We start from the raw sequence: 23242 nt of genomic DNA on the forward strand, positions 1-23242 counted from the left end.
GCTGGGACCGTGGAGAGGAACCCGTGGGAAATGGGACCTGAGGCTTGACCCGAGCTCACGCAGCCAGGGCCTCTGTGGCGCTTTTTCGGCAAAGGGCTTTTGTACACAAGTCTTAGTAAAGGCATTTTTATTCCTTTTGTGGATACCACAAGTGGCCTCACTTAACTCTCCGTTTGGAGCTGGGGGAGTCACATCTCCCTCAGTTTCCTGGTCTGTAAAATGAGAATGAGAACGACCCTTAAGCCTCATCCCCTTTGTTGAGACAACCAAACTAAATAATTTGTGTAAATGTTTTGCAGACCTTAGAGCTAATTCAATACTAGCTTTCATAGTAATAGTGCTTAGAGTTCTGGACTTGGAGACGGAAAGACATGAAACACTGCCTCAAGTATCAATTACCTAGGGGCAGCTAGGCAGACAGAAAGCCAGGCTTAGAGACAGGAGGTCCTGGGTTCAAATGTGAGCTCAGATACTTCTTAGCAAGGTGACCTCGAGCAAGTCATTTAACCCCCTTTTCTTAGCCCTTACTGATCTGCCTTGAAAGAAATATTGATTCTAAGATAGAAGGTTGGGATTGTTTGTTAGGTGTTTTGTTTTTTTTTAATTACTAGCTGTATGACTTGATGGAAAGTCAGTTAATCTCTCTCACCTGAAGTTTCTTCATCTGAAAAATGGGAATCATAATAGCACATAAGTCTCACAGGGATGTTGTAAGGACCAAATGGCTTAAGAGGGGTAAAGGATTTTGTAAACCTTTAAATGCTAGACACATATTAGCTGTTAACTATTTTTATACCCCCATTAAATAGATAGTAAGAGCTACGAAGTAACTCCCTGCTGATTACACAACTGATAATTTCTAGAGACCAGATTTGGACCCAAAGCTGTTGACTCTTGAGACTCAGTCATCTTTCATTGCCTCACAGTTTATCATTCTTAAGTACAATAAGCCAGATCTTTTAAATGACAAAACCACAGCAACTGGGGCCCACACTGGAAAAATTGGTGCTAAAAATGAACCCTTCCCAAAATGGAAGCATGAGCAAGAAATCTGACTATAATAGGTTCTTGTAAGGATTCCACTTTTCTCTAACTTAGTTTGAAAATGTCTGGCCAAAGCCTGATCTCAAGGGGAAATCCCTGAGGTGGGTGTAGAAGCCAAAAGACAAGCAAGGTGATGAAATGTAGAGGGATTAAGTTCCATTCCTATCTCATATAGTCAAGCTGACTTCCTGGCTTCAAGTCCCATCAGTAGTGTATACTGACTGTGGGACTGTTGGAGAAAGGAAGAAAACTAGAATTTGGGCACAGGGTTTAAAACTGGTGATACAAAGAAATAAAAGCAAAAAAGAAGTCCATCTTGGCCCTCTCAGTGTTTTAGGCAACTAGCATTAGTGGGAAGGAATTTTGGAAATAACCTATGCCAATGAAATCCTAGGCTTATGACCCATCTCTATCCCTATTCCTGTTGAATCCCGCAGATAGGATGGAAGCCAGAATGACATTTGAGACTCAACAAGTGCCCCACAAAACAAATATAACTTCTCAGAGGCAATTTTGGAAGTGTCAGAGGACTAAGGGGGCTATTGAGGTTGCTTTAGAAGAACTTTGGTTTGGTGTGGGCTCTAAAAGTCACCCCTAGAAAGGTCTCTTATATACACTTCTGGAATTATTGCCTTAGAGGAGATCTGAACCTGGAAACTAGCAGAGAGGATTGGACCCCTAGACTAATCTATGACACTCACATATCACAAATGTACAGTAGGGGTCCTTATCCCAATTTCCACTCTCATTGACAAGTCAGGTCCCCAAGCAAGAATATATCTCTCAGGTATCACTTAGAGGCTGGGGAAGGGGAGAGTTCCAGAGTTTTAGCTCATGAACTGCCAATTGTTTATCTCCCCCCTCCCATTTATCTTTGGTTAGATTTATCTAGTTCTGATAGGGGAAGGTTGAGGTCCTTTACTAGTTTTACTATCTACTTCTTCCTTAAACTCTTTTAATTTCTCTTTTAAAAATCTGGATTCTATACCATTTGGTGCATATATATTAAGTGCTGATATTTATTCATTGTCTATACTACCTTTAATAAAGATGTAATTACCTTCCTTATCTCTTTTAATCAGATCTATTTTTGCTTTAGCTTTTTCTGAGATCATGTTTTCAACTCCTACCTTTTTTGTCTCAGTTGAAGCCCAAAAGATTTAGCTCCAGCCTCTTACCTTTACTCTGTGTGTGTCTACCTGCCTCAAATGTGTTTCTTGCAAATAACATATGGTAGGATTCTGCTATCTGTTTCCATTTTATGGGTGAGTTCATTCCATTTACTTTTCACAGTTATGATTACCATCTGCATATTCTCCTCCATATTGATTTCTTCTTTTAATCCTGCACTTTCTCCTTTTACTCTTTCCCTCCACACCAATGTTTTGCTTTTAGTCACTCTTCACCTTCCCCCTCCCTTATATTACTCCCCTTCCCACCACCCCTTTTCTTATTCCCTTATTATAGCATAATTTAGGAATCTATACCCCAATGAATATGACTATTCTTCCCTCTCTGAGCCAAACCTCCCATTTATTGTCAGTTAATATCAATTGGCCACCAGACTTTATTAGCTTTTACAAAGGAATATTTTATTATGGTGATACAAATGGTACAAAATATCTCCCCAGAAGTCTGTGACACACTCTTCTACCAATACATACAGAGGCCAGTGGAAAGTGGGCTCAAGCTTAGAAAGCATATGTGTGGCAAAGAGATAACTCACAGCTTTTGGAAGCTCTTTTGTTAGAGTCCTCTATTGGTAGCTGGGTGGTACAGAAGATAGAGCACTAGGCCTAGAATCAGGAAGACTCATGTTCCAAAGTTCAAATCCAGCCACAGATACTTCCAAGTGTGTGAACCTGGGCAAGTCATTTAATCCTGTTTGTCTCAATTTCTTCATCTATAAAATTAGAAGGAAAGTGACTATTTTCTTTTCATAAAAAATTTTTAAAGGGTCCTCTAGACATTCCCCTTAGGGATGATTGAGCCTTTCTGCTAGGCTATTTGTAGAACCTTAAATCTATATCCAATTTTTCCTTGGTTCCAATGCAAATAGTGCAGTCACTGACATAGGACACTAAGGAAAAATAATAAGGAAAAAAAAGGACACTAAGGAAAAAATAATCAAATCCTCTGGTCTCTTCCCAATTCATGTGACTCCTCCAGACAGTGGGAGGTTTGAGGTCATACTGAGGCTGAGGCTCAGAGGTCAGCTTCTCTTGTTCTTCCCCTCCCCAAAGTGAATCTTTCTTAGGGGATTAACTGGAATGCTGTACCAGCTTTGCTTGGTCAAATCTCTCAGGCCCAAACTGGCTTGATCATTTTTAGACTGTCTACAGGGTGTGACTAAGATTTATCTAAGTCACTCTGAACACATCACATTTTGTATGCAAAGTCACTCCAGTTGATCAAAGGCTCTTCTCTAAATCCTATGATTGAGTCATTCAATAAAGGAATATTCTCACATAGTTAAAGTATCTAGATATAGTATTTTATGATTTAAGTGATGTGGGTAGGACTTATCAGTTCACCCAATCAAATCTCATCCTTATATGTTCTTGTATTTAGAACCAGAATTTGTGAATTGAATAGACTTCAGAGTTCACATAGCCTCATCCCTTCATTTTGTAAATAAAAACACAGGACCGGACTGACTTACACATTCTTTCAATCAACACAAAATTACCTCTAGAACTTGGACCTACTGTGATCACCTGTCCAGCATTCTTTCTATTGCCTTTTAGTGCCAATTAATTTTTCATGTGTATATATGTTATCTCCCTAACCAGAACTTTAAATTCCTTAAGAGGGTCTAATTCATCATTTTCTTTGAATCCTCTACAGTCACAATTGGGAAGAGAATAGGCATGATTTTCCTTAAGCACAGGTTTTATTACTATGCTATTCTCCTATTTGGTAAATTCCCATGTCTCACTTTTGAATTTAGAATTTCCCTTTTGACCTTTAAAAGTCTGGTTCCTTCTTATTTTTCAAACATTGTTGTACATTATTCCTCTTTTCATACTCTACAATCTAACCAAAAAGACCTTCTTCATGTTCTTGACCTTCCATTGTTCATATCTTACATCTATTTGCATTCCCTCCATATCACTACCTCATAGACTCATAGGCCTCAGACACTTTCTAGCTGTGTGACCTGGGCAAGATGCTTTATTCCAACTGCCTAGCCTTCTTGGATCTGCCTAGGATTTCAGTCTCAATTCTAAGAAAGAAAGTAAGTTTGGGTTTGTTTTTTTTAAGGCTCAGCTCAAGCATGAACTTCTATTTGAATCCTTTCTTGATCTCCCAAATTGCTAGGTCTCTCCTTTCCTAAACTACCTCATATTTATCTTGAATCTATTCTGTTGCTCCATAAAAGTAGGTTTTTTTCTTTTTGTCTTCCTTTATCTTCCCAATGCTTAGCACAGTTTGTGGTGCATAATAGGCACTTCATATATACTTAAATATTTGTGAATTAATAGTTGCTACATATTTCCTTTCTCGTTCCATTCTACCTATTAGAAACCTACTACATCCTCTTGGAACTCTCCTAAAATAAGCTCACTTCAGTTTTCTGTCAGTTTCAATGACAAGAGACTGCACTAAGGAGATATAATTCATGTGAAAAATAAACTTTGTCCAACAGGAAACCTGAAGTCTCAAAAAGGATGTAAACTCTAACAACTCCAGCCCAAAAAAATATCCCAGTTATTCAGGGATGGGGTAGTAAGGCAAAAGGGTTGGCATTATTTTCCATTTGGACGGGCACAGGCCATTTCCTTAGAGGCAATTTTAGGCTTCCTTCCAGGATAGGATTCTGTGATGTTGGGTTTACACATGAATATTTTTTCAGTTGAATTTTAAAATCTTCATACAGAAGCATTTTTCTGAAATGTTAGGCTGTCCTCCTTTTAGAAAAATCTCTACTCTTTCATCCCAGTAAGGCATCATTTAATGGCTCTCTTTGTCCTTTAGGTAAGGAGTAAGGTTGGATCTCAGGACTCATGGTATGGCATTACCAGGAACCATAAGAATCATCTAATCCCAACATTTTTCTTTGCAGTCAGTCTAGTGAAGCCCGTGACTCTCTATGACTCTTGGATACATAAAATAAAACACAGAAAATTACAAGGGACATAAAGTATATTGAAATAAAGATGGGATGACTTTCATATCCAAGTTCATAAACCTGCTGAAATTTATCCCTGATCACAAACCCCTGATCTGATCTAATCTAACTGAATCTGTTCCATAAACTCAGGCCTAGAGAATCAGAGGTCACTCAAGTAGTAAAGTCAGGATTTAGCCTGAGTTTTCTGACTCTCAATCCAGTGTTCTTTTCTTTTCTTTTCTTTTCTTTTCTTTTCTTTTCTTTTCTTTTCTTTTCTTTTCTTTTCTTTTCTTTTCTTTTCTTTTCTTTTCTTTTCTTTTCTTTTCTTTTCTTTTCTTTTCTTTTTAAACCCTTACCTTCCATCTTGGAGTCAATACTGTGTATTAGCTCCAAGGCAGAAGAGTGGTCAGGGCTAGGCAATGGGGGACAAGTGACTTGCCCAGGGTCACACAGCTGGGAAGTGTCTGAGGCCAGATTTGAATCCAGGACCTCCCGTCTTGTGGCCTGGCTCTCCATCCACTGAGACACCCAGCTGCCTCCCAGTGTTCTTTTCACTGTACTCTGAGATCTCCACTTCTGGGATTCTGTGGCTTTTCTCTTTAATTCTGCCATTCTCTAAAGGTTTTGTCCTTGTCCTACAATACTTCACAATTGATTGTTGTCTTGTTCTTTGTTTCACATTTATATATCTTTTATTTATTTATTATTATCTTTCTAATAACAGAGCTGAAGTATATCTTGTAGTTTGGTATTTAACAAATAGAATTTTTTAAAAACATGACATATTCACTATATTTAAATCTCTCCACATGAGGCTGACTCCTTCGTATCATCTTAATATCCATCTGAGTCAGGATTCCTAAAAGTTAAGCTTGTAGGGCACAAACTGCAGCAGATTTTAGCAAGCTAGAAGGGATACCCTTATTGTGGTAGCAAAAAATGTAAGGAAAAAAGGGTGCCTATCAAGTAGAAAGAGGATGGTGAAATGAGTTGTGCTACTATATATGAACATAATTGATGCAAGAAGGAAAACATGGGAAGACTTGGATGAATTGATGCAGAGCAAGAAAGTAGGAGCAGAAGAACAATATACATGATTGCATTAATGAAAATGAAAACATTAAAAGCCAAGGTGAACTTGGATTAATTGCAGAGACTAATATTCATTCTAGCAGATAGATAATGAAAACATAACTTTCTCCTCTGCGGGTAGACGGAAATCAGCTGGGGATAGAATAGAACCTGTTGCAGCTTTTGGTTGTTTGCTTATTGCTTTTCTTTATTGTAAAGGTGGATGAAGGAGGGAGATAGTGTATATCAGGAAATTTTTGTAGTATTAAAAAAAGGCAACCATCAAACTTTTAAAAAACACAAAGCGGAGGGCAGCTGGGTAGCTCAGTGGATTGAGAGCCAGGTCTAGAGATGGGAGGTCCTAGGTTCAAATCTAGCCTCAGACACTTCCCAGCTGTGTGACCCTGGGCAAGTCACTTAACCCCCATTGCCTAGCCCTGACCACTCTTCTACCTTGGAGCCAATACACAGTATTGACTCCAAGATGGAAGGTAAGGGTTTTAGTAAAATAAATAAATTAAAAATTAAAAAAATAAAAAACAGAGCCCTAAAAAGAGGACGGAAATAAGTAAAGGCCTGGCAACTAACTTCCTGGTTCTTGAATGCCGTACAAGCTCTTTAAATAAAGAAAAGTCAATCCCTCTTAACTGAGTTTTATGTGATGATTTTTAAAAAAATCAAACCAGCTCATAAAGATTGTCCCCTGAAGGAAAGTCAAACTGTGAACTGCCATAATGTAAAGTAGTATCTACATCATGGGATCACCAGTTGAGATAGAAAGAAGGAAATTTGAGGCATACGGAAACTTGCACATAGTCACATAGCTAACTAAGTAAAGTAATTCTCAGCCTACCCCTCTAGCTAGTGTGTCTCTCCATCAGTGAAAATACAGGTTTTGAAATATCTTTTCATCTCCCTCAGTGCCTACCTTCATTAAAAATGAACACAGAGAAAATGATATAGACCAAACCCCGAGGCTATTTTCTGCCTCAATACCAAAGAACATTTGGCATTCCCATTGAACTTTGGCTTGACAAAACATGGCCTCTGATGTACTGTCTCTCCAAACACGGCTTGGAACACAACTGTTTTCTTGGCTCCTGTAATTATAACCTTAGGCAAGAAACATAACCCCGTGGAACCTCAGTTTCACCTTCTATAAAATGAGGACCTAACTTTGTGCTGTTGATCTCACATAGTTATTGTAAGGAAAGTATTTAAACCTTAAGGCCCTATAAATGTGAACTCTGGCCAATTATTTCCCTAGCTGAGATTTTTCCTTGAGCCCTGGAAAATATCTGAAGTTGGCATTAGCCCCATAAATGCTTGTTGATTGATTGATCTGATGTGGTAATAGGTTTGTTTGGAGGGTTCCTGATCAATTTGATGAGTTTCCCAATTAATTTATTGGCATTACAAAAAAAAATGGAGGAACCTGAAGACATCTCCCTTTGAAATGTGGGCATACCCATTGAAGGGACATTTGCTGATATGACCCAGAGAATTCAGTCTAATTCTATAAGCATTTATTAAGTGTCTTCAATAATCGAGGCAACAAAGGCAAACCCCAAACTATCTTTATTCTCAGAAAACTTAGAGTCCATTTGGGAGAAGCTACATAAACACTGTGCAAATTGAACACTTTTTGATACCTCAAGACAACCTTTGAATTTTATTTTCCTTAAGAATTTTTCTTCCCAGTGGAATCACGCATCGGCTACGGGGGGTGGGAGGGAGGAAAAGAAAATGATCTTTGTCTTTAATGAATAATGCTTGGAAATGATCAAATAAAACACTATAAAATTAAAAAAAAAAGAATTTTTCTTTTATTGTCATGTAAAATACACTTCCATATTGGTCACTGTTATAAGAGCAAATTCATACATAACCAAAACTCCAGTTTAAAATCATAAGTACCCTGATGGGAAAGATGACTCCAACAGTTCTTTCTCTGGAGGCAGATAACATTTCCTGTCATAAGTCTTTCAGGATTTCCCCAGATCATTACATTGCTGAGAGTAGGCAAGTTTTCACAGATAATCATCGTTCAATGTGTTCTCCCAGTTCTGCTTATTTCGCTCTGCATCAGTTCCTGCAGATCTTTCCAGCTTTTTCTGAAATTATCTTGTTGATCATCTCTTATAGCACAATAGTATTCCATCACCAACATGTACCACAATTTGCTCAGCCATTCTCCAATGTATGGATGTCCCTCAATTTCCAATTCTTTGCCACTATGAAAAGAGCTGCTATAAATATTTTTGTGCAAGTAGATCCTTTTTTATTATCTCTCTGGGATACAGACCCAGATGTAGTATTTTTTTTTAAACCCTTACCTTCTGTCTTGGAGTCAATACTGTGTATTGGCTCCAAGGCAGAAGAGTGGTCAGGGCTAGGCAATGGGGGTCAAGTGACTTGCCCAGGGTCACACAACCAGATGTAGTATTAATGGATCAAAGATTATGCACAGTTTTATAGCCCTTTAGGCACAGTTTCAAATTACCCTCCAGAATGGTTGGATCAGTTCACAACTCCACCAGCAATGCATTAGTGTACCAATTTTGCCACATCCCCCCCAACACTTACCTCTTTCCTTTACTACCATATTGGCCAATCTGATAGGTGTGACAACTTTTAAATTTTAAAGGGAAAAAAAAAGTTTAATCTGAAGACTGAAGCTACAACATGTTTCTTTCCTCCATCCCCTTTCTGAATAAGAGTGGAGACAAAGCTTTTTGTTTATCTGTAAACAAGCCTCTTAAGATAGTGTGGTACAGAAAAGTAGACACATAGACTGTATAGACATTCTAAAGGTCTCTTGACTGTCCAGATCTGTCCAGAAGACCTTCGTCTTTTATCCATATTGAGGTTGGAGTGCTCCAATCAGAGAAGCTTGGGAAAGGGATGTTAAGAACAGCATAAATTGAAGTGCCAGGAGAAAGTGGGGGCCTTTTTTTCTAGGAATCCAGAATAAGATGTGTGAACCTGGCTCTTGGAAGAGAATGGCCAGTCACTCATGGCTGGAGCCTTCTCTTTCTCTGGCTTGCTTTTTATTATTTAGCAAATAATTATAATTTAATATATATAATATATATAATATATTAATATATTATTTTTTAAATAAATATAATTTAATAATTATAATATAAATAATATATTATATAAATTAATACAATCCTCAGAGAATTTTAATAATAACACAATTAAATACAAAATATATATACAAAGAAGGTCTGGGGGATAGGGCACTGGCAAAAGGGAGGAATTGAGAGCGGCTTCTTATAGGAGATGGCACTTGAATTGTCCCTCTGTGGTCTATAAAAGTGAGTTTCTCTCTCTCTGTCTCTGTCTCTGTCTCTGTCTCTGTCTCTGTCTCTGTCTCTGTCTCTGTCTCTGTCTCTGTCTCTCTCCCTCTCTCTCTGTCTCTCTCTCTGTCTCTGTCTCTCTGTCTCTCTCTGTCTCTCCCCACCCCTCTCTCTTATCCCCTCTCCCTCTCTCCCCCCTCTTTCTGTCTCTCGGTCTCTCTCTGTTTCTCTCTCTCTCTCTCTCTCTCTCTCTCTCTCTCTCTCTCTCTCTCTCTCTCTCTCTCTCTCTCTCTCTCTGTCTCTCTGTCTCTCTCTCTGTCTCTCTCTCTCTGTCTCTGTCTCTGTCTCTCTGTCTCCGTCTCTCTCTCTGTCTCTCTGTCTCTCTCTCTCTTCTCTCTCTGTCTCTGTCTCTCTCAGAATTGAGGAGGCCAGACCAGTACCCAAGTGCAGTTTTCTCCCCCTTTTTGATGATAATTGGTGGCAGAGGTACATTGGTAGAAATATGTGTTCTTGCAAATGTGATACCATAAGGTCAATGTTCATGAACTCCAACTCTGAGTGGTAGAAGATATTTTAAGTTCCTTAGGCAATTTGATCTTGGAACCCAGCCTTCTTTGTGGAAAATTGGGATTCACTGGAATGTCAGGGTTTGCTCTGATAGCAACTACCCAGTTCAGTTCCCCTTAGAGGAAATGATGGGCTATTTTTTCAATCTATAGTTACAGGCACAATAGGCAAACTACTGTGTACATATAAGATATAGATATAGATATAGAAACAGGGTAAATGGGGTGTAATTTTGGAGGGAAGGTACTAAAAGGGGGAGAATGAAGAAGTGGCACTGGGAAGTCTCATGCAGGTGAGATTTGAGATAAGTCTTGAAAGGAGCAAAGGGAGGTTGAGGCTCAGAAGAAGACAACCAGTGAAAAGGCACAAATTGGGAGAAATATTGCGTGCAGTTTGATTATTTTATGCATTACTATATTTGTTTATGACCCTTGTGAGTGCTCTGGGAATTTGGCAATTTCTGAGGAAGTGAGGGCTGGCTAGCACCTAGTTTGCGTGTGCTGTCTGGAAGGCTTGCGTAGGAGCCTGCTCTCTACATGTGAAGAAATCTAGATTGGAGCTAAACCCTGAGTATTTTAGAAAATCTTCCTGGAGAAACTTAAGGTAAAGTTAGCCGAAGAGAGAAAATGACCCTTTTGTGGTCAGACCACAATACAGTGAACCCAGAATCTTTGGAGGATTCTAGGTCGTGGGGTAGAAGTAATTCCTAGAATATATCTAGTTCAAGGGTTAGCTGTAACTCCTCAAATAATTCTTTGAATGTGAAGTACCTAATGTGAGCAAGGCAGAAAGTCACAGAAGCAGTTCTTGCCCTCAAGGACCTTATATTCTGCTAATTTGTTACTTGTCAGAGAGCATTTCTTTTATATTTTTAACATATGTATGTGTTTATATACTCATATTCACATATATGTAGAAAGCAGAAATACACATATATAAACGTATACATATGTGTGTGTATACACACATACATATAGGCATATATATAATGATTGTGCTAAGTGCTAGGGACATCAAGACCAAAGTGAAATAGCTCCTATGCACAAGGAACTTATTCTTTTCTAAGGGAAAACGAAATATATACAGATATGTACATATGAAATGTAGGGAGAGGAAGTAAGAACTTATTTGGGAAAGGTTTGAGCACATAATGATTTAGGAAATGAGGAAGGGTCTCCAGAAGGAAGTGGTCCCTGAGCTGCTTTGAAGAAATCAAGAGATTCCACTAGTGGAGGTGAATAAAGAGGGAAGTCATTCCTCTTTGGTGCGCAGGAACAGCAGGGGCAGCCTCAAAGTCACGGACAGGAAGAGGGTAGTTTTTCTGGGACAAAGAGCATGAGAAGGGGATGATGTGGGGTGAGTCTTAATGCATAGACTTGTGAAAGGCTTTAGTACAAGAGCTTCTACTTCATCCTACAAATCATGTGAAGCAACCGAGGCCTTTAAAACAGGGGAACGGTATGGTCAGACCAGCACATGAGAAGTTCCATTTATTGTCAATGTGGCAGATGGACTAGAGAGAGACTGGACCCAGGAAGACCCAGCTGGAGGCTGGTGCAGTTGTTCAAACAAGAGCCAGAGGAGTGGCTATGGGAGCAGAGAGAAGGGGACAGAGGTGAGAAAGACAGCAGACATAGAATGGACAAGACTGGGCAATAGATTATGTATAAGGGTGAGGGAGATGGAAGAGTCAGGTGACTAGAGGTTGATGCTACCCTTGACAGAAATAATAAAGCTAGGGGAAAAAATGGGCCAGGGGAAGGTAATCAGTTCTATTTGGACATGTTGAGTTTGAGATGCTATTAGGACATTAGATGAAAACCTAGCAAGTAGTTGGTGATATAGAATTGCAGCTCCAGAGGGAGATATGTGTATATGGATTTATGTATACACATAGTCATATAGACATTGACATTCTGGATTCAAGCCAAAGGTTCAGTGGGAATGCCAAGTGGTCTTTAGCATAGAGACCTGAGGCATTCTGGGAAACCCTGGGCACTCTGTTTGCCTCAGTTTTCTCATCTGTAAAATGATCTGGAGAAGGAAATGGCAAAGCACTCTAGTATCTTTGCCAAGAAAACCCCAAATGGGGTCACAGAGGGTCCAATACAATTGAAAAATCACTGAACTATGGTCTCAGAGAGAAGGTACTGAGATTAAAAAGGCCTTTTACCTTTAGCTGATACTTGAAGAAAGCCAGAGCAACAAGGTGGTGTGATATGGAGGGAGAGCATTCCAAATATGAGGGGACAAGCCAATGAAAATACCCAGGAAATGGAGTGTGCCAGAAGGCCAGTGTCACTGTATCTCGAGGCATGTAGAGAGAAGTAAGGTATGCATAAGAAGACTGGACAGGTAGGAAAGGGCCTTAACATGAAGGGCTTGAGAAGCCAAACAGAGGATTTAATAGTTAATGCTAGAAGTAATGGGAAAGCCACCAGAGTTGATTGAAGTGTGTGTGGTGGTGGTAGTGGGAGGAGAAAGAGAGAGAGAGAGAGAGAGAGAGAGAGACAGAGAGAGAGAGACAGAGAGAGAGAGACAGAGACAGAGAGAGAGAGAGAGAGAGACAGAGAGACAGAGAGAGAGAGAGACAGAGAGACAGAGAGAGAGAGAGACAGAGAGAGAGACAGAGAGAGAGAGAGAGACAGAGAGAGAGAGAGACAGAGAGACAGAGAGACAGAGACAGAGAGACAGAGAGACAGAGACAGAGAGAGACAGAGACAGAGACAGAGACACAGAGACAGAGACAGAGACACAGAGACAGACAGAGAAAGAGACACAGAGAAGACATAATCAGAGAGAGAGAGGAAGGGTCAGACTTGTGCTTTAGGAAGATCAATTTGATAGTTGAGTTGTAGTGGAGAATTGCTGAGTGGAGAATGGGTAGACACCTGAATCAGGTAGGAGAACTCAGAGGAGAAAAGGGAATTTCCATAAGAGAGATGTTATGATGATAGGAATGCCAGGACTTGGCAACAGATTGAATATGGGAAAGTGAGAGTGAGGAGTTGAGAATATCATCTGGGAAGATGGTCAGCAGAGATGGTTGTACTCTTAAAAGGAAGTTGGGAGGATTTGGGGGGGAAGATAATGAATTCCATTTTGGACATCTTTTTTTTTTCAGATTCTACCTGTGCTTTATTTAGAATAATTTTCCATGGTTATATGATTCATAATTTCTGCCCTCTTTCCCTCTCCCCTCCCAGGGTTGACAAGCAATTCCACTGGGTTATACATGTATCTTTGTTCAAAACCTATGACCATGTTACTCATATTTGCAGTAGGGCCATCTTTTAACATTAAAACCCTAATCATATACCTATTGAATTACATGATCAATCCTATGTTTCCATCATCGTTTCTGCTCCCACAGTTCTTTCTCTGGATGTGGATTGTGTTCTTTCTCCTAAGTTCCTCATTATTGTCCTTGGTCATTGTATTGCTGCTAGTAGCAAAGTCAGTTACATTTAATTGTGCTACAATGTATCAGTCTCTGTGTACCTTGTTCTCTTGGTTCTGCTCCTTTCACTCTGCAGCAGTTCCTGGAGGTTTTTCCAGTTCACATGGAATTCCTCCAGTTCATCATTCTTTTCAGCAAAACAGTATTCCATCACCATCAGATACCACAGTTAATTCAGCCATTCTCCAACTGAGGGCCACCCCTTCATTTTCCAATTTTTTGCCACCACAAAAGCACAGCTAAAATATTTTTGTACAAGTCTTTTTCTTTATTATCTCTTTGGGGTACAAATCCAGCAATGTATTTTGAACATCTTAAGATGTTTATGGGGCATCTAGTTTGAGATATCCAATAGGCAGCTAGAGATGTGAGAGACTGGGATAGAGATTTGGGCTGGTAAAGTAGAGCCAAGAATTATCTAGAGATGATCATTGAAACAATGGGAAGTGGGTAGCATTCTTTATCACTGATCCCCTGGAATTGTGATTAGACATTCTTGAGTCTTTTAGGATTATTGTATAAATTCTTTCCCTACTTCTGCTCATTTCACTCAGTTTCAGTTTGTATAATTCTTCTGAAGTTTCTGAAACTGTCTCTTTAGTTATCCCTTATGGCATAATAGAAACTATTTACTATAATATGTTCAGCCATTCTGGTTGATGGACATTCCCCTCTAGTTTTCAGTTCTTTGCTGTCAGAAAAAGAGCTGCTATACATATATTTTTACATATAGGTGCTTTTTCCTCTTTCTTTGATCCTTCTGTGTTTAGGCCTTGAACAACAAGTAGTATTTCTGAGTCAAAAGGGATACACTATTTAGTAGGTATAATTCTAACAAGCTTGATTATTTTTTTTCCTACTCACAACAGATGCTTATTAACAAATTAGAATAGAAATATCATCAACCTGGACATCAATGAATGTGCAACACCTGGGTCAGCAAAAACCTAGAAACTAGACACACTGGTGGTATGATCCCAAATTGTCCCTGCTATAAATGACAGAAAGATATCTGAAGAGGTGGGTAGAGGTGTAGGGATTATGACAGTACAGTAATGAGGCAGACATCCAGGAAGTATGATAATAAGAGAAGTTCAGAAGTCAGTAACAAATAAATATAAAAGCAGAGAAAGAACATGGCATCAGGGTAGTTGGGCAGAAAGTTCTATGGTAGACAGCAGGTGAGGGTGACAATAGGTCAGCTGTGACAGCATGAAGTAACACGAAGAAAGATGTCTGGTCTGGAAAGGTAAGCAATTAATATCTAGTAGGTCTGACAGCAAACAGTGATGACTTAGCTTAAACTATTATGATTTAGGTATGAAGCTCCAATTCTAGAACAATTGGCAAGAACCTAATCATTAGAACTGAGATAAAAAAATTGAAGTGGAACTAACATGATGATACTCATCTCTGTTACCTTTGGTTCAGTATGTACCACTTAAGGGATTCAGTGGCCCCAGTCATCTGTTTAGATCAGAGGCTTGTAGCCTTTTTTAGTGACCTGGATCCCTGGGGCAGCCTGTGAAGCTTATGGACTCTTTTTCAGAAAAAGGTTTTTAAATAATTGAAGGAAATGCTAAATTTTAATGAGAGGTTACTGAAAATGCAGATGTAATTTTTTTACATCCAAATTAGCAGTCCTGCTGAAATCTTTCCATCCCAAGATGGTCCTTGGACCACAGATTAAGAATCCTTGGTCTAGAAGGATATAGGGGACAAGGAAATATGCTGGTCATTATGAGGAGGCTTGGGTCATCAAAAGCACAGACATGCTAATTACAACAGGAAGTGACAAGACAGTCCAATTATTGAAAATTCTTAAAATGCACACAAAATAAATTTAAAATCATAGAAGTTTAGGACCATTCAATATAGGGCTAAATAAATTTATGCTTTTCACCAGTGCCTGAAGATATAATTATGGCAGAGTAGAAAAATTGATATTAAAATGATAACCCTTAATCATTATGAAAAAATATATTCCATTTATTGTATTTGGAAAGGTACACAAGTTTGACCTATTTTTTACTTTAAAAAATTCTCTGCTATTGCTCTATTTTACAACATTGCATTACCCCAATAATGCCAAATTCTCTCCTCCCTTAAAAACCTTTCTTTGTAACAATAAAATAATAATTAAGCAACACTAAATTAACTTACAGGCTGTGATTGATACTATGTGCCTATGGTCCATTACTTCTGCTGAGAAGTAGGAGGTGTCAGGCTCTTATGCCACAATTGATGAATGAGAGCTCTGAGGTCTTTTAATGTTGTTTATTTGTACATGTACCTATTTTATGTGTAATCTGTTTGACAAGTGTGAAGATTAAATTTAATTCTCCCCTGATTATAACAATGAAAATACTTAAATCTCCCTTGATTGTGAAGATTAAATTGTAACCCCTGACTATTTTTAGAGCATGGTACTTAAAGTTGAGTATGAAGATCTGCCTATTTTAGATTTAATCACCAAAGGTGTAAACACCCCATTCACACTTGAGTGGGGGAGGTCTGTGACCCATGTGTGCAATAGTGGGTGACCAATCAGAATCGACTGATTGCCTTGTGGGCAGTCCTAGAGCAGAGTGTCAACTGTGATTGGTAGATGTAAAATTAGGGGAAGACACAGAAAATGACCCAAAGGAAGTGTCTTTAAAAGGAGCTGTTACTTCCTGTGAGAGGGAAATTCTTCATTCTTTTATCTGCTGACTGGAGCTGAGACCCTGTTCCTGACTGGACTGACATGTGGTGAGTGAAAAGCTGATGCTTAACTGCTGGTTTTTCTCTGAAGAGACCTCAAGAGTTTCAGGAAAGACTTATCCTCTTGAGAGAGGCTCCTTGTATCCTCAGGGCCTCCATCTAAGAACTAACTCTCCCTGACCAGGGGCTGGGAGTAAATTACTTAGTGCTTAGGCTAGATATCTTATCTTATCCTCTCTCTGAATTCTTACTTCACTCTTTCTACATTTTGTAATGAAATTGGAATTAATTAAATTCCTGGCAACCAGTCTTAAATAATCAAGTCCAACCTCTTTAAAAATAAACCCCTTTTAGCCCCTACACAAGGCAAGTGTAATGATTTCAATGAATCCTCTTTTTTTTTTTTTTTTGAAAATTCATTGATGTAGATCATCTCATTCCTTGTGGGGCTGCATAGTCCAGGAGATACAATGCTAGACTTGGAATTAAGAAGACCTGAATCTGAATCCTGTCTTAGACAAGGTGTATAATAATCACTCATACCTTCATAGCTATTGTGAGAATCCAAGGAAACAATACATGTACAGTTCTTTACAAACCTTAAAGCACTGTAAAACTCTTAGCTATTATTATTATATGTAACAAGTAAGCTCTGGTACCACTCTTTCAGGGTCAGATGGGCTACATTACCCCTCAGGTTTAAGATGGACATCCTTAGGGGCTGTAGATTTTTCTGTTACCATGGATATAAGCCCCCAACCAGCTGTGTTCTCTACAGCATAAGGGACTTTACTAGCATTCTTAATTGCACTTAACTCCTTAACAATCCATTTTTAAAAGGATATGTAGCAAGAACAAACAATGCAAGCCATTTCCCCCAGTATCTCAAGGGCATATTCTCCCACACACCACCTTAGTCTCTGGGGTGGGAGGGTAGTTTAAAAATTTTGCTCAATTCTACCATAGCATCAGTGCCTCCATGTTCATGTCCAGATGCAGCATGATTGCTGGTCATTCCTTCCACTGGGCTAGAGTCCCAAAGGTGATGCCCAAAGATCATTCCTTCCTCCTCAAGACTTTACTAGTTTCATCTCAGCTTGCATTTTGACTGACTCCCTTCTTCTAGTGGCCAGAGACTCTACTTTCTAAACATAGAACAGAAAAGCACAAATGTAGATCATCTCATTCCTTGTGGGGCTGCATAGTCCAGGAGATACAATGCTAGACTTGGAATTAAGAAGACCTGAATCTGAATCCTGCCTTAGACAAGGTGTATAATAATCACTCATACCTTCATAGCTATTGTGAGAATCCAAGGAAACAATACATGTACAGTTCTTCCAAGGTTCCAAGTCCATTTCTTCAGAATCGTATAATTTCAGAGAGGAAAATGACTTCATGGCCCTTCCCCTTAGTGTATGTTCTCTCACAGGACTCTGTCACATTATCAGAGTGCAGCTGAAAACAATGAGTTGAGAGATCATCCCCCTCCCATCAGCCAAAGAGCTTCCCATTGACACATGGTTAGCTGATCAGAATCAATTACACAATGTTTATAAATGTGCCATAGTCTTATATGTCTTTATAGCTATGTCAATTATATAAGATATGCCATGTGAAAAATACCATCCCAGGTGACCTATGTGAAGACACATTACACAAAGTTTGTCACTTAATTTAATTTATACCAGTTAATATAACACATTAGAAAACAGATGAGAATTATTTGAAATCATGAAACCCTGAAGTTGGAAGAGATCTCAGAGGTCATCTCTTTTAATTCATACCTAAATAGACATCACTTCTCCTGAATCATCTCCAGGTGGTCAGAAAGGATCAACAACTTTTAGACATCTCTAAGCATTGGGATTTTTTCCCCTCACAACAAGTTCTACCTCTTGGTAACGTCCATCTGTCATTAAAAGTTGTGCTCTTTTGGATCACGTAGAACAGGTTTAATTACTATTTCCCTTCTAATACCAAAGGTCAGGAACCTTATCCCCTCCGGGTTTCCTCTTCTTCAAGCTAGGTATCACCAGTTTCTTCAGCCAATCTTGTAGACCTTTGTCTGGATGATCTTCCCAATCTTTCACCCCTCTCCCCAGGACACATGCCAATTTGTCAACACAATCCTGAATAAATGATGCCTAGAACAAATATTTCAGTGATCTGAACATCTTCTAGAGTTCTTGCCAACAAAAGGAGAGCAGTTAAAGATGGTTTGGTTTGCTTTTATGATAAGTAAGTCCTCTAAAAAAGAGAAAGAAAACAATAACAACAAAAGAACTTATAGTAGACCCTTCTGATCATCTAGGAAGAACTGGTTCCTGAAGTAGAAATTCTGAGAATCTTGGGAGGAAGTGACCATTCTATTCAGAATTAATGAGAGCAGAGAAGAATGGTAGACATAACCTAATGTGCCCTGGATTTGGGGAAAGCAGATTTCAAAGAGTTCAGAAAAGGATGGGGTAGGATTTCATGACCTAAAGTCCTACAGAAATTTACTTAGGAGAAATGGGTAGCTTTCAAGAGCTATGGATTGCTGATCCTGCCCAAGTGATGTCCTATCCTTTCTTTTATCCCTTTTCTTTATACTCTAGCTTTTTTTTTAATTTTTAAAAATATTTTTCCATGTTTCCATGATTTACTTTCTTTCCCTCCCCTCTTCCCTTCCTGTTCTTGGAGTCAATAAGCAATTCCACTGGGTTATACAAATGTTATCACTTGATACCTATTTCCATATTATTCATTTTTGTAATAATCTTCAAATCATATACCTCAAATCATATACCCATATAAACAAATAAGTCAAATGTTTTTCTTCTGCATTTCTACACCCACAGTTCTTTCTCTTGATGTGGATAGCATTCTTTCTCATAAATCCCTTGGGATTGGACTAGATCAATGCATTGCTACTAGTAGCAAAGTCATTACCCTGGATTATTACACAATGTTTCACTTTCTGTGTATGTTTTTTTTGGTTCTGCTCATTTCATTCTGTATCAGTTCATGGAGGTTCTTCCAGTTTGTACAGAAATCCTCCAGTTCATCATTCCTTACAGCACAATAGTATTCCATCACCATCATATACCACTATTTGTTCAGCCATTCCCCAGTCAAGGGACATCCCCCCATTTTCTAATTTTTTGCCATCACAAAGAGTGAAGCTATGAATATTTTTGTACAAATATTTTTCATTATTATCTCTTTGGGGTATAAACCCGGCACACTCTAGCTTTGAAAACAAATTCTGTCTTTAGTATTTATTGCCAGCTTTAGTTCATTCTCAGTTTTAGTGCTCCTGCTACTTTTCTTAAAGTACCATGCCACCATGGATGAAATAAATATGGCTATTAAACCATTCAAAAATAAGATAAGCTGGGAAGTTGTTGAGAGTATTTAAAAGCCCTTGTTGAGTTCAAATTATTGAGCTCAGAGGAAGTTAATTCTAGAGTATTGAAAAAAAGTTGGCAGATAATGATTGCTGAGTCAGTGTCAGTGATTTTTAAGATTGTAGAGAACAGGAGAAGTCCCACAGGGCTAACGAGGTACAATGTCCCAGTTTTTTAAAAAGAGAAGAAAGTCTACACACACTTTGGCAAAATTCTAGGTTGTAGTTTTAACTTTAATTTTTCCTATTTATATTTCCTTCATTTCAAAAAATTTCCTACCTTTCTCCCCTCTTAAAGGGTCCTCCTTTCTAACAAAAACATAAAACAGAGGAGGACAAAAATAGAGTTCAGCAAAATTACCCAATACATCAATTCAGTCCAACATTATATGCAGTGTTCCACACCTATAGACAAAGAAAGGAAAGAGGTGAATTCTCAGATCATTTCTTGAGGAAAAAGCTTGATTATTACAATTTCACAGCATTAGGTTTCAATTATTGATGGTGTCTTAGTAGCAGGGAAAGCTGAAACCACTCTAACAATCCTTCCAAACCAGTATTTTAAAAGTGCCCCAAAACAACAGGAATAAAAAACCAATAGCAAGACAGAATGAGGGAATTCTCCCACTGAATACAACTTGAAAGGTAGGCAGAGAGGGTTGATTTTCATAGGATAAGGGGGAACCAGAAGCAAAACTGCACACAGAGGAATGCTGGATGACCCCACCACCACCTTGTATGCCAGGTTCTGAACCTGGGCATAGGCCAACTTCAGGATCCTTGGACCTGGGTTATACCAACAATAGAGTACCCCAGACCAAACCTTGGAGTCCTAGACCCTGGCACCACCCCACCCTGAGGGTCAAAAGTCCATAATACTTGGCCCTTTCAAGCCTGGGCTGTGGTAAAGACCTAGCCCTAGGGCAAAATAGCTCACAGTTCCCAGTGCTGCAAGTCAGCAGCAGAGAAGAAAGAATCAGCAGCGTTCCAAATGCCTAGTCTACAGACGAAAAAGCTTGGAAAATGAGCAAATAGAAAAAAGAAACTCTTAACTGCTGAAAATTCTTATGGCAAAAAAGAGCAAAGCACAGAATCAACAGGGGAAGGTGAGATCCAACCAACTATATGCAAAACTTCTAAGACAAATGGAAATTGGTCTTAAGAGCTAGAAGAACTCAAATAGGAATTCAAAAATCAAATCAAATAAGTTGAAGAAAAATGGGAAAAAGAAATGAAAGTAATGCAAAAAGAAAATAACAACTTAAAAAGCAAAATTTGGTCAACTAGAACAAGAGGCCAAAAAATCCAATGATGAAAAAGAGTTCTATGAAAATTAGAATGGGTCAAATGGAAATGGAGGATCAAAAGGTCATGGAAGAAATTCATTCTTTAAAAATTGGAATTAGGCAAATAGAAGCTAATGACTTCACAACACATCAAAAAAGAATAAAACAAAATGTAAAAAACCCCAAAACCCTGAAATATTTCATTGAAAAAACAACTGACCTGGAAAATAGATCCAGGAGAAACAGCTTAAATATTATTGGACTACCTGAAAATCATGACCAAAAGAATAGCCTAGACATCATATTACAAGAAATTATCAAAGGTGGGAGAAAGGTGACTAGATATTACTTTGTCTGAAAAACAACTAGAGGACTGAACAGGAGTATCTAGAGCCAGCTGTAACCCCATTTCTGAGAGCTGACTGAAAATTTACATCTACGAAATGAGCAAAGGAGGACACAATAGCAACAATGAATCAGGGCTTGATTAAAATTGTTTTGTTGATTTTCTAGACCTAAGAGAGTGATGGAGAAAATGTTAATAAGGAAAATGAACTTAAAAGTGTGTCTTCTGTACATTTTTTTGAGAGCCAATTGTTAAACATTTACCAGAATAGTCCTGAGATTATAAACTATGTGAATTAACAGTATAATATGTCAGTGAAAAATACATAACGTAGTATTAGGCCACAAATAGAGAGAAGGTGTATCCAAGAATAATAGAAGGTGTGTACAATTGAAAATCTGTTACCCTAAAAAACTACATTTCCTGGGAGCTCACTTACTTCCTATCATTACGTACTTCCTATACACAGGGAATATTGGGCAGTGGGGTGGAGGGTCCCAGCCTCTTTAGCTTCCTGTCATGAACATGGTGGCGGTAAGCGTGGTAAGGGTTTTGAACAGGCTGATTAGCCATGAGTAAGTGGTTTTATTTTGTATCTCTTTTATTCCTTCACTTCTAATGATCTTTATTAAATCTCTTAAAATAGAACATTTTTTATTATTGCATATTAATTTTTAATTTTTACAGGTGTGATAGGGCTGATATTCTCTGCCCTCATCAGACCACATCTATAATATTGTGTTCACTACTGGTTACCCTGTTTTAGTAAGGACTTTGTTGAAACAATGAGTCCAAAGAGAGTATATAGGATCCACCATGTAAGAATGAATGAATGACCTGGGAATGTTTAGTATGGAAAAGAAGGGATTTAGGGGACACATGATAGCCACCTCCAACTGTAATAATCAAGTGCATATAATCTTGGTGTCTTTATCTGAACTCCTACTTGCACGGAGGTCCCAGAATATAGCCACTCCTGCCCCTTAAAGCACTAGGGGAAGTTCTGAGTCTATGGGTTTGCTTCTGAGACCCCTTCTCCTCATTGATTCTAAGGTGATATTAATTAGTCAGACAGTTTTCAGAAAAGGCTATTCAATATTATTAGCACAAATATTTCTCTCCCAAAAGTCTGTAATATACTCTCATCCAGAATCTAGGGAAAAGTGGGCTTAAATAACTTTGAGAGCTCATGTTCCTGGAAGTCCTTTTGCTAGTCTTCATGATGTTCTTCTTAGATATGAATTTTCTGCTGGCTCTTTGTAGATAGAACTTTGAATGTGTGTATAGTTTGTCCTGGGCTCTTGATTCAGACTTGGCTGCCACCAGCTATTTAGGGATGCTGCTAGGACATTAAGGGAAAGGTCCAATTCCCTCTTTTGAAATTCACAAGGTTTATTGGGGGGAAGGATTGTGTTGGAGGAAACTGAGGTTGAAACCAATACCTGGGACTTTGCTTCATGCCTCCCGTTCTCCCCCCTCCTCCCCATTCTTTAAGTCTGACTGTTCTGTTACTCAGAGTTCTCTGTACCAACCAGCTGACATTTTTATAGAGGTCCCATAGGTTGTAAAGGAGTTTCCTTAGCTGGTTGAAACAAACTTCCTGTATAGAGTTATGATAGTTCATTTAATGGCTTTCAAAGACATCTAATTTTGATCAAAGACTTTTCACACACAGTCTAAAGTCTTTGATTCATTGAAATAGTTTCTCACCTAGTTAAGGGTTTAGTTTCTTAATCTTTTCATTTAACTCTGAGTGGGTCTGGTAGTTGATGGATGACTCATTAGCATAATACATTTATTTATTTATTTAAAAAATGCTTACCTTTCGTCTTGGAGTCAATACTGTGTATTGGCTCCAAAGCAAAAGAGTGGTAAGGGCTAGGCAATGGGGGTCAAGTGACTTGCCCAGGGTCACACAGCTGGGAAGTGTCTGAGGCCAGATTTGAACCTAGGAC

This window comes from Monodelphis domestica, chromosome 2 (assembly GCF_027887165.1).
Source record: "Monodelphis domestica isolate mMonDom1 chromosome 2, mMonDom1.pri, whole genome shotgun sequence".
Classification (NCBI taxonomy): domain Eukaryota; kingdom Metazoa; phylum Chordata; class Mammalia; order Didelphimorphia; family Didelphidae; genus Monodelphis; species Monodelphis domestica.